The 12659-nt window shown below is 44.0% G+C and overlaps 1 long non-coding RNA gene across 1 annotated transcript in view; it reads left to right on the top strand.

Annotated features, from left to right (window-relative positions):
* The window catches only part of LOC102988051 (uncharacterized), a 71241-nt gene extending 59065 nt beyond the window's left edge, over window positions 1–12176 (top strand). Inside the window, exon 4 of the long non-coding RNA XR_447707.4 lies at window positions 10399–12176. This is a non-coding gene — a long non-coding RNA (uncharacterized lncRNA). The remainder of the gene's footprint in view (window positions 1–10398) is intronic.
* The last annotated feature ends 483 nt before the right edge of the window (window positions 12177–12659 follow it).

The raw sequence follows: 12659 nt of genomic DNA, 5'->3' as shown, positions 1-12659 counted from the left end.
AGCCTGCGCGTCCGGAGCCTGTGCTCCGCAATGGGAGAGGCCACGACAGTGAGAGGCCCGCGTACCAAAAAAAAAAAAAAAAAAAAAATAGAGGCTCTGGTTTTGACTGACCAGGAAGTGGGCAGGGAAGGAAATCAGCTGGCTCCCTCTGAGTTGATTTGAGGAAAGAGTGCTGGCCTGGTCTGGGCTCTGCTACTCACTGGCTGTACTACTTCAGGCCACGGCTTAACCTCTCTGGCTCCAGGCTCCTATGGACTAGAACAAATGCTGTAAACCATGTCTTCATCAAAGACCACCTTGATGATTTTTCTCATCCCCCCTCCCAAACCGCCCCCGCTGCACATTAATTCATGGCCTTATCTTACAGAAATGTACAGCATGCATTAGCTTCTTGAAATTTCCAGACTAGCTGAGGAGGGGGAGTGTGGACATTGTATTAAAGGGGACTTGAAGCAGGGAGTGAATGAAACAGGCAAAGTAAATTTCAGGATTTACTGAAATTTTACAGCAGCATTTCGTAGGCAGGATTAAGAGTATTTTAAGTCTCTCCTACTGTTTATTTTCCACCTCTATTGAGACTAAAGAAACTGTGTCCTCAGAAAGGTTTGATCCACCCAGTGCTTTCTAGGCTTCAAGATTCCATTTGCTACATCATCACCTTGAATTCCCCACTGGGGGTGCCACGCCAGCTGTAAATGTTAACGCAGCAAATTGCACTGGATTTCTCCCCCATCCTCACTGAGCGCTCAGTTTGGAACACACCCCCTCCTCCCCAGCACTTATGCCCACTTACCTTTCATATCATCCTATTTAGCACTTGATTACATATTGCCTCATATTGTTCTCCAGCCCACTCGCATCAGAGCCTCCCACCTTCCAGCCCACCCACTCCTACCTCCCAGTATGCTGGGTTTTCAACTTCCTCAAAACCTACAGTCTCTTTCCCTTGCCATGTTCTGTCCTTGCATCAGAACCCTACCCTCCTCTTCCTCATTTCCGTCCCTATTTAGCCTAAGCTTCAGGAGCCACGTCATCACCCTCCTTGGCCTAAACCCTCCCTGCCCTCTGCAGGTCCTGCTCCTGTCTGGCTGTACCCCAGGTTGGCTCTTCCTTCTCTCTGACATCTGGGATCCTGAGCTCTGCTGGAGAAATCACAGCCCACGCAGACTGGCTACTACAGAGCCGTCATCTGCCAGCCTCCGCGGTGCCGAGCAGCCTGGAAACCCTTTCAGAGTCCCTGTCAGCAAACTCGTCCTTCCCCACAGTGATTCTTCTAAGCATTTCCCACTCCTTGAGTTTTGCTGAGAAAATAGAAGCCATCAGGTAGGAATTCCCTCACCCTGATGTATCCCCCCTCTGCCCTCTTTCATCCTTCCTGTCTCTCCTCATCTGAGAGGCTGTGGGACTCCCTTACTTGGCCAAAGTTAACCCCTCCTGAGAGCTCCACAGCTGTGGCCCCTCCTTGGCGTCATTGGTTCTCTCTCTTCTCTACCTTCTTTTTCTCTGGCTCATCTTGTCTTTCTCCTGAGCCCATAAATACGTTCCCTCTCCATCACACTGAGACTTCCTTCCCAGCCAAACTTCAAGGTATACCTGGTGAGACCATAGCCTGCCATGACCAAAAGTGTGCAAAGGACACATGGTCAGGTCCATGGTCACTTTCAGCCTGTCTACTTGACTTTGCTGAAGTCATGACACCATTGACCCCTTTCTCTTCTGGCTTCTCTCCCTTCTCTCCACTGTCACCCTCTGTGAACACTTGGTTCTCCTGCTTCCTACGCCCTCACATTCCAACCTTCTTACACTCTGCTTCTCCCCCTGGTGCTCTCTTGCTCCTGGCTCACCCCCTCTTCCGCTGGCCACCTTCTGTCTCGTCGTGGGCCTTAGTGCATTTCTTTCCTCTGTCCGGAATGCCCTTCTCCCTCCTTGCCACCTCACCAGGACAGGTCCTATTCATCTCTTATGGATCAGCTCAGGTGTTGCCTCATCCCTAAGTCAGTCTTTCGTGATCATGCCTCATCTGAATTCCCAAAACACCATGAGCATGTCTTAGTCTTAGCACTTATCACATTATATTGAAATTATCTATCTATCTGTGTCTGCTCCACTAATCTGTCAGCCCCTTGATGCTGGGGACTGAGCCTCTTAGCTCCCATATGCCTGGCACAGCTTGATACACATAATACATGCTCAATTCATTCATGTTTGCTGAATGAGTGAATGAGTTAATGTATTAGTTATTATTCTCAACTAGGCTACTCCAGGGTAGTAGATGTGATCAGTCTTCTCAGAGCATTTTTAGGTGATTTTATATATCTAATATACTTTTGTTTTAAAGATTTGTTTATTTACTTATTTTTGGCTGTGTCAGGTCTTAGTTGTGGCACTCGAGATCTTCATTGAGGCATGCGGGATCTTTCGTTGCGGCACGTGGGCTTCTCTCTAGTTGTGGCGGGTGGGTTTTTCTCTTCTCTAGTTGTGGCACGCAGGTTCCACGTGTGTGAGCTGTCTGTAGTTTGCGGCACGCGGGCTCTCTAGTTGAGGCGCACGAGCTCAGTAATTGTGGCACTCGGGCTTAGTTGCCCTGTGGCATGTGGGATTTTAGTTCCCTGACTAGGGATTGAACCCGAGTCCCCTGCATTGTAAGGCGGATTCTTTATCACTGGACCACCAGGGAAGTCCCTATATATCTAATGTACTTTAATTGTAGTAAAATACATATAACATGAAAGTTTAAACCGTACAACTTAGTGACATTTAGTACCTTCACAATGTTGTGAAACCATACCCACTTTCTAGTTTCAGAACATTTTTATCACCCCAAAAAGGAGACCCTATACCCGTTAAGCAGTTATTCTTCATTCCTATCTCCCCCAGCTCCTGGCAATCAGGGATCTGCTTTGTCTCTGTGGATTTTCCTGGTCTGGATATTTCATATAAATGGAATCATATGATATGTGGTCTTTTATATCTGTTTTTTTTTTCACTTAGCATAATGTCTTTCAGGTTCATCCCTGGTGGAACATGTATTACTTCATTTCTTTTTTTATGGGCAAATAGTATCCCATTGTATGGCCAAACAGCTATACCACATTGTTTAGCCACTCATCAGCTAATGGACATTTGGGTTGTTTCTACCTTTTGGCTGTTCTGAATTGTGCTGCTACAAAGATCTGTGAATGAGTTTTTGTTTCAACACCTGTTTTCATTTCTTTGGGATGTATACCCAGGAGTTGAATTGTTGAGTCATTTGGTAATTCTATGTTTAATCTATTCAGGAACCACCAAACTGTTTTCCATAGCAACTGCACCATTTTACATGTATATTCATATACCATTTACATTACATGAGGGTTCCAATTTCTCCACATTCTTGCTAACATTTTATATTTTCCTTTTTTTTTTTTTTTTTTTTTAGCGTAGCCATGCTAGTGGGCATGTATGGTAGATATATTTCAAAGTACATGCTCAGCTTAAATGATTCCTATCTATAAATGCTTTATTGTCATCTGTAGAGAGTGGCTCCTAACAGCTGTTTATGCCTAATGGGACCCTGACTCCTGGTCATAGTTGATTGGATCAGGGATTCCTGAGCCAATTTGGGCCAAAAGAGTTCCTTCCATGGGGGCTTTGTTTGAGAGAGAGGGATGAGAGGAGAGAGCCTGAGTTCATATGGCTGAAATATGAACTTGAGGAGCTGTGACAGTCTGTCTTTGATCCCACATGTGGGCAGAACAACAGGGGGAACTCCCCAGAAAAAAAAAAAAAAAAGGACACAAATACTCAGAAACAGAAATGAAAGCTGGGGAGAGCACATATCCCCTGAGTTTCTGACAGCCTACAAGTTCCCAGTTCTGGATTTTCCTTCGGCCTGGCACATTCTTGCCCTTAGGGCCAATAAATCACCTTTCCATCCTATTGTGGTTAAGCCAGCTCCGGTGAATTTCTATTTCTTGCAAGTAATAAAAGCCAGGGCAGCAACAACTCATTGGCACTCTCACAACCTACTTGACTGAAGAGGGGCCTTCAAACTGTAGGCCAAAAGAAAATATCTGTAAGGTTACTTCCATCTTTTTTGTCATTTCTTGTACTCTCACTGACATTACCTTTGCCCACCAACCCAATGTAAATTTGGAGACAATCCAGTGTATTAACCTCACCTAATATTCATGAAGCATCCTCAAGGGCAGGGTGTCCAGCACTTTGCTACCACCTTGATGTGTCTTTTGGCATCTGTTCTAGATTTTTATTCCCCTAATAGCAGAACTCTTTCGTTCAGCTCTCCAAATGTCATGTTTTCTTGATTTGGTGGTCACTGTAACTTTTCCCACTCTTATAGAGCTTCTCAAGGGCAGCAGGGTAACACAGCATGGAGGAAAGGACACTCAGCAGGGAGTTTTGCAAAACCAAATTCCAGTCCTATCCTGCACTCGCTCTGCTCTGTAATGCTGAGTAAATCATGAAATGCTCTTGATCTGTTTTCCCATCTGTGGAAGTGGGAGAGAAAAATAATACTTTCTCTGCCTACTTCACAGAGATGCATAAGCTAAAATTAGGTCATGGATGTGAACATGCTATGAGGCAAAGATATATAAACTGCTGTATCTAAAATGGCAATGAACTCCTTTGATTTCTATCCCACTCTCAGACACCAAGTTTGAGGTCCTCATTTAATAATTACTTGCATTTAACTCTAGTTGTCTTTTCTTCTCTTTTTAATAAATTTATTTTATTTTGTTTGGTTATTTATTTTTGGCTGCGTTGGGTCTTCATTGCTGCCCATGGGCTTTTCTCTAGTTGCAGAGAGCGCGGGCTACTCTTCGTTGCGGTGCGCAGTTTTCTCATTGCGGTGGCTTCTCTTGCTGTGGAGCATGGGCTCTAGGCGCGCGGGCTTCAGTAGTTGTAGCACACGGGCTTAGTTGCTCCGTGGCATGTGGGATCTTCCTGGACCAGGGCTCGAACCCGTGTCTCCTGCATTGGCAGGTGGATCCTTAACCACTGCGCCACCAGGAAAGCCCCTTTTCTTTTCTTTTAAGATACATAATGACTGTATTAAAAACGTAGAGAGCCCCTGAGAGGTAGGGGCACTCTGCAGACTTCCCTTTGGCCTGGGGTGTCTCCGAAGGCATGCTGAGATGGGACTGATGCCTTTGAAAATTCACCATAGCTCCAACTCTGTAGGGAGAAATGACAACTAAATGTAATGTGAAATCCTGGATGAAAATGCAGGAAAAGGGGTCGGGCTGGGCTCTTCTGGGCATGGTGAGTAGCAGGTCCCCCATGGGTGCATGACAGGGATGGCAAGCCTGGGGCTCTCTGCCTTGTAGTTTTTTGGTCGTAGGTTAGACAGGTGGTGTCAGTAAGTGGAGACTGAGGAAAGTCATTTTTATGATTGGAAAGCGTTATGCCTTTTCTTCTGCTAGGCCTTTATGTTGGTTTTTCATTAATTCTTCATCAGGAGTTAGGCTGCCTTGGAGGATTATTATTGCTATTGTTACCCTCAGCGTACCACAGACCTCAAATCATGGAGAGATGTCTTATGTTTAGGGTAGAGGCTGGTTTTCCATAGGGTTTTAATTCGTGTGTTTTTGAATTTCAGTGTTAGCTCTTGGCCTCATGCTGTGCTTCAGTTTAAGAGTCTTTCTTCCAGCTCTGCTAGCAGCATCTCACTGCTGCTTGTTACTGATGCTCCGTGGCCTAGTGGTGGGGAGCAGGGGAGAGTGTTTCCTGAGGACCTGGTTAATCTTCAGTCCTGGGAAGGCCCTGTGTTGCTGATATCATGGTGTGGCCTGTTCAGTGCTCCAGCCTTGCCTGTCATATTTCCTTCTGTACATGTTTCTGCCTCTTCCCTGGGAATAGAAGCATGTGTATGTTTGTGTGTGTGTGTGTTTGTTTCACCTCCCCTTCCTCAGGACCTGAAGGGTGATAGTCTCTATTACCCTACCCTCTCAGATTAAGACTTTGTTTCCATCTAGGAGATGGGGAGAAAGGCCCAGGAGTGCTCTGTGTCCCAACCACAGCAGCTGCATTGCCTTTCCCCACACCAGCTCCATGAGGGAAGCTTCCTCAGAATCCACTGCCATCTTCCCTGTGAGCAATGGTAGAATACTAGGTAAAAAAGCCTTCAAGATGACATGAACCTCCCACCTTACAGACTGTCCCAAGGGGTGAACACTTCCCAGATTTCCACATTTAACATCCACCGATTCATCACCTACTCTCAGTATATCCAGCGTTGACAAGAAGGGAAATGTTGTGGTCCTCACGACTGGCCGAGTGCAGGAGGTGAGACTAGCACTCTGAAAAACGGCACTGTCAGGACTTCCCTGGTGGCGCAGTAGATAAGACTCCACGCTCCCAATGCAGGGGGCCGGGGTTCGATCCCTGGTAGAGAACTAGATCCCACATGCATGCCGCAACTAAGAGTTCACATGCTACAACTAAGGAGCTGGGGAGCTGCAACTAAGGAGCCGCCTGCTGCAACTAAGGAGCCCGTGAGCCGCAACTAAGTAGCCTGTCTGCCACAACTAAGACCCAGCGCAACCAACTAAATTAAAAAAAAAAAAAACACAAAAAACCCAAACAAACAAAAAAACCCGAAAAACAACAAAAAAGAAACTGCACTCTCCGCTTCCCAACTTGGCTTAAGATTGTTAGCCGTTTCTTCTGTGTGTTAGGCATAGATTTTTTTTTTTTTTTTTTTTTGCGGTACGCGGGCCTCTGTTGTGGCCTCTGCCGTTGCGGAGCACAGACTCCGGACGCGCAGGCTCAGCGGCCATGGCTCACAGGCCCGGCCGCTCCGCGGCATGTGGGATCTTCCCGGACCGGGGCGCGAACCCGTGTCCCCTGCATTGGCAGGCGGACTCTCAACCACTGTGCCACCAGGGAAGCCCCTAGGCATAGATTTTTTTACTTTATCTTGAAGAAGAGTGATACATTGAGAAATGATAGTATATGTAAAAAGGAGGAAAGATAAGATGAATCCACACTAAAAAAGACATCTTTATCTTAATTTGTTTGACCAGGTAACAGTTTCTGCCTCCAGGTATAATTTTTTGCTGAAATTCAATGCCTCATAGATCATGTGTTATGGGGAAGACAGTGAAATTAAGGATGTAATCTCCATGCCTTTCTTCGACTTGATTTGCTGCCATGCCCTCTACACATAGTAGAAAACGTGTTTTTTAGAAGTGCCAAGATTATATGGTTTTCACAGCTTGAACCTCAGAAAGAGATAGAATTTATCGATTCAAAAATCTTGCCCTGCTTCTTCTGCAGGGATCATTATACTTAGGTTGATTCTGTGACATCTTATCATCATTTGTGGTTTGGGGATGGAGAGAATGTCTGTAATACATGGAATGTTCCTTACCCAAGATCACATCCATCAGTCTAGCTCCAGTGTTTGTGCTCTTAACCACGTGATGCCACTGACAAGATTAAAATGGAGCAAACAGGTTCGTTTCCCCTTTCTAAGAGCTGGATGATGTTGAACTGGGAGAGATTACATCTAGACAAGATAGTGACTGTGTTGGATTCACACAGCTCCCTTTCCTGGTCCACAGTGTTGTCGTAACCAGGGAAATTCCCGCTCATCTTTAGAGGTGAAACACTCCAGGCATTTTCCTGCTGCAGTGACACCAGCTTCAATGTGGGTCTCCTCTCCTCTGCCAGCTGCGTAGGAGTCACTCAGCCAGTTCTGAGGCTTTTTTATTCAGAGGAAGTTGTTCCACATGTAACTGTACATTCGGTGTGTTTGTGGGAGGAGGTGAGTTCAGGATTCTCTTACACTGCCATCTTGGACCCCTTTTTTTCTTTTTTGAATGTGGCTCTGTCTCTTCATCCATTTCTCTTGGACACTGACACACACTTTTAAAATTACAAATAAAGGAAATGAGAGACATGCATCCTGTTCTGTTTTAAGGCAGGCTAACTTCTTGCTATTTCTTGACGACTGTATTTAATTTTCCTTTAACCTAACACGCCATTTCCTAACAAATCTCCACAGTGTACGTATATGGTCCATTAGACAGTGATTCCCAAACTTGTCTGTACCTTAGATTCAAGGGGGGCTTCAAAAAATACTAATGCCAATAAATAAATAAATACTAATGCCTGTGTCCCATCCCTAGAGATTATGATGTCGCTGGGCTGCAGTGTGTTCTGGGCTTTGGAAATTTATAAAGATCTCTAAATGAGTCCAGTGTGTAGCCAGGTTTGGGAATCACTGTCTTTAAGGTTCTTCCTCTTTTTTAAAACAATCTAATCATCTTGGGGTTAATTCCCAACTAGGCTCTCATTAGAAGCATTTCCCTTATAAATTAGTGTAGGAAACAACAGGAGATTAATCCTAAATCCATCCCTTCTCCCTACTGTGATTGCCTTGGTCTTCATAAGGTTAATTGAAACCCCTTCTGATAAGTGCAGGGAAAGCATTAATGGAGGCTTCACTTATCTGCACACACATTTCCTGTTCTGCTATGTCTTCCCTTCAATAATTTAGTTATGATTTGCATGATACCTTTTTTTTTTTTTTTCCAATTCAAATGGCCTCTCACTATATCTGAATGGCTGGCTGGGTCTGTCTACCTACTGTCTTCACTTCTGAGTGGACACAATTTCCCTCTCCATTTATGTTATCTCCATCTTCTGGATCTAGCCAGCCAGCTCGGCAAGCTTGTTCCAAGGGTTGCTTGAGCTACACCTCAGACTGAGACATTTCACAATTTGGAGCCAGACTTGGTGAAGCAATTCCACACTTCTGTGTTTGTCTATTCCTCCCTGACTGCGGGCACACTGAATGTACTGTTGATTCTGTAATATAAGCAAATCCCATTAGGGACCCTCTGGTGGTTATAGCCAATACTATATTGGCTTTCATTAAGAGCTAGGGCAGATACAAACCTGAACACAAATTCTTTGGGACTTTTTGGGCCACCCCCTGACCCAAGGGAATATGTGAACATCATCTCAAACATGAATCTGTATTCTAAAGTAAAAACTAAGACTGCTGTTTCGTCAGGGCATCATCCCCGTTTAGCAGGAGTCACTGTGTTTCATAGGCCTTGGCCCTCCGGGTTTATAACACCATCTGATTTCCAGGGAGTGTGGATGACAGAAGAATAGATGCTTTCAGTCAAACAAGCTTTACTGAGTTCTGGACTATTTTAGGCCATATGGTGCCACAGCCCATGAAAGTCCTTATTCTGTCCCTTCTTCTCTGGTTCACTACCTCTCTAATTGGCTAGAACCAGAGCATCAACCCCAACCAAGGGTGAGAGTTGAAACTCACCCATGTCATCAATGGAGGGCCCAAATCATTCTTTCTCTTTTAAGAACTTCTTAATTGTTTTAGTTGCTTAAATTCTCTATTCTCTGTCTCTTTGAAGAAAGCTATTTTTACATTAAACCATAATCTTAGGTATTTTAAAGAAATTTACCATTACTTTCAATGATTGAAATATAAAGGCATTTTCTCCCACTTTATCATTGCTTCAGGGACCCAAGAGAAGTCCAGAAAGGTATGTGATGCCCAAGGCCACAGTTGCTTCTCTAGATTAGGGCAAACAAGGGACATTGTACTTATGTATTATTAATGCAGTATCACTATTAATAATAACCGAATCTATTGGGCATTTACTATGTGCCAGATACTTTCCTAGGCTCTTTCCACAATTTATTTCAATTACTTCTTGTCCTACCCTATGAAGTAGGTATTATTTACTATCTCCATTTTACATATGAGGATGTAGAAACTTAGGGAATTTAAAGCTTACACAGCTAGTAAATGGTGGGATCAGAACTTGAACTTATCCTGACCGCTGCAGAGTCCATGTTCTTAATCTCTGAAGTCTTCTGACATGATCTTCTTCCATGGAAATGTTGTCCTTAAATCCCAGTAACACAGCTTGCTCTGATTGTAAAAACTAAGGCCAACATAGCACAGGGAGATCAGCTCAGTGCTTTGTGATCACCTAGAGGGGTGGGATAGGGAGGGTGGGAGGGAGACGCAGGAGGGAGGAGATATGGGGATGTATGTATACGTGTAGCTGATTCACTTTGTTATACAGCAGAAACTAACACACCATTGTAAAGCAATTATACTCCAATAAAGATGTTAAAAAAATAATAAAAATAAAAACTAAGGCCAGCACGATTGTTGGGGTTCTAAATGTGAGGGATCAATATTTTAATGCACATATTAGTCACTGGAGGAATCATTATTGATGGGTTCATTGACAAACAGCATTTTATTCACTCAGATTCTGGACAGGGTTCTGGATGTTAGGAGATGATGGAAGGGGGGCTGACTTGGCCTCCTTGGGGGTTCTTCAGCCACGCCTGTGCCCTGTCACTGCTCATTCACATTCTGCTCTAAAACACTCCCTTATTTCACAGACCTCACATAAAAGCGATGGAGCTGGCTGACAAGTCTGAGGACAACTGACGCTTTTGAAGGAAGAAACAGCAATTTCAGAAAATGAATCCTGTGGTTTAGAAAGAAATCAACTGAACTGAAATAAAGAAAGAAAAGAAAAGAAAAAAATTGTTCTCATCACAAAGAAAACAATTTCCTTAGGCCTAGAGAATTATAGTCTATTTATGAAGGCTTCAACCCTCTGAGATATCTAGATTTTGAGTGTCAAAAGGAACCTTTAAAGATAGCTTTTTCATCTGAGTCCTGAATTTTACAGAAAGGAAACTGAGGCTCTGAGAGAGTTTGGGACCATATAACTAGTTAGTGGAAGCTGACTCCCAGTTTTCCTGCCTTTATTTTACTCCTTTTTACTTTTGCTCTTTAAATGACAGGGTATTCATAGGCCATTGGGAAGAAAAAAAACAAGACAGCTTGTGCTTCTGCAAGAAAGGTCAGTGAGAGCTCCGAAACTTCTAGAAAGAGGAGAGTCAAATTATTTAATCTAATTCCAGGAATAGTCTTGATCTTATTAGCTGAGGGACTGAATAAGGAGGCAAAGGCCTTACAAAGCAAGATTTATTACTACTTTCCATAAAAGCACAGGGAAAATGAATATTGGCTTAATGGGGATTTGGGTCTATAATTTGATTCTTTGCCTCAGCTTAGAGAAACAACCCACAGACAAAAGGTCAGTGGATCCTAGTAGTGATCTCCTGAGCCAGTGACGAAAGGGATCACCTGCCATTTCTCCAGGGACCCCTAGGATCAGAAATCACCTCTGTGGTATGGAAACCTAGAAAGGAAGAAATCCAGTGGACTCTTACTGGCCTGGAAAGTGTGTTAAAAGTGCCAGTGCTTCTTCACCTGACCCTTGAAGCAACTGATAAGATTTTCTTAGTGAGAAAATTTCTAGCAAGGATGTGGCCAATGGTACTCATATTAGTTCCCAGGGGAAGAATTTGGAGGCGAAATGGAAAAAAGAAAGAGGGCTGGGATGTGTCAATTCAATAAGCACTTACTGGATGCTAACTATGTAGCAGACACCAAGAGATAAATAAAACCTCTCTGTCCCTGGAAGCACTTGCAGATGAGTAGGAACTAGCAACTACAGAGGAAATTTTTCCCAGGATTCAGACACCACTATGCAAAACTGTCCGGCATCCCAGCAGCTCATTTCCATTCTGAGACCTTGTTCTGTTACAATTATTGGGCAGCACAGTTCACTCTCTGGGCTACAAAACTCACCAGATAATTAGCATCTCACAGATGTTAACCCAGCAGCTGGGTGCTGCATGAGGCACACACAGCCAGCCAAAATCTCAGGATGCTTGAAAGGAAAAAGAGAAATTCAGATGTCATTGGTGCAAACAGGCAGCAGGCCCTGTCCCAGCCCAGCTCAGAAATTCAGTTCTTGATGGCAGCCTCACTCTATCAAGACTTCAGTTATTGGGACTTCCCTGGTGGTGCAGTGGTTAAGAATCTGCCTGCCAATGCAGAGGACAGGAGTTCGAGCCCTGGTCCAGGAAGATCCCACATGCCGCAGAGCAACTAAGCCCATGTGCCACAACTACTGAGCCTGCGCTCTAGAGCCCGCGAGCCACAACTACTGAGCCTGAGCGCCACAACTACTGAAGCCCGCGCACCCTAGAACCTGTGCTCCACAAGAAGAGAAGCCATCGCGATGAGAAGCCTGCGTGCTGCAACGAAGAGTAGCCCCTGCTCGCCACAATTAGAGAAAGCCCACGCAACAAAGACCCAATGTAGCCAAACAAATAAATAAATAATAAAGAAAGAAATTTTTTAAAAAAAGACTTCAGTTATTGAGAAAAGGGACTCTTTGCTTGTGTTAAAAAAAATGCATTATCCATCATGGGATCCAATCTAGGCCAGTGCCAGTTGGATCAATCAACCTTTTAAAAATCTTCTTAGGATAAAGATTCAGCTACAGTCATGAATTAAAGATGTGAGGGAGAGAAAAATAGTGCACAGCTTACAGTGGTTAACACTGGGTTTGAAACCAGTGACACTGCATTAAACTTGTTAATAGGAATTGAGTAAAATTTGTTTTAACCATTTCTGTTCTGACTGATAAGCATCAAAAATTATTGAATTTCGTGGAAGGTAAGAAGGGGAATGACTTCAGTGGGGAAAGGGGAGGCGAGTCATGGCTAAATCAACTTCTTTTTTTTTTTAATTAAAGAAACCCCAGAATTTTCCACCAAAGCTGTGTATCTGTTTGCTA

Source organism: Physeter macrocephalus, chromosome 12 (assembly GCF_002837175.3).
Source record: "Physeter macrocephalus isolate SW-GA chromosome 12, ASM283717v5, whole genome shotgun sequence".
NCBI classification, from domain to species: Eukaryota; Metazoa; Chordata; class Mammalia; order Artiodactyla; family Physeteridae; genus Physeter; species Physeter macrocephalus.
This window is presented reverse-complemented; position numbering and strand designations above follow the sequence as displayed.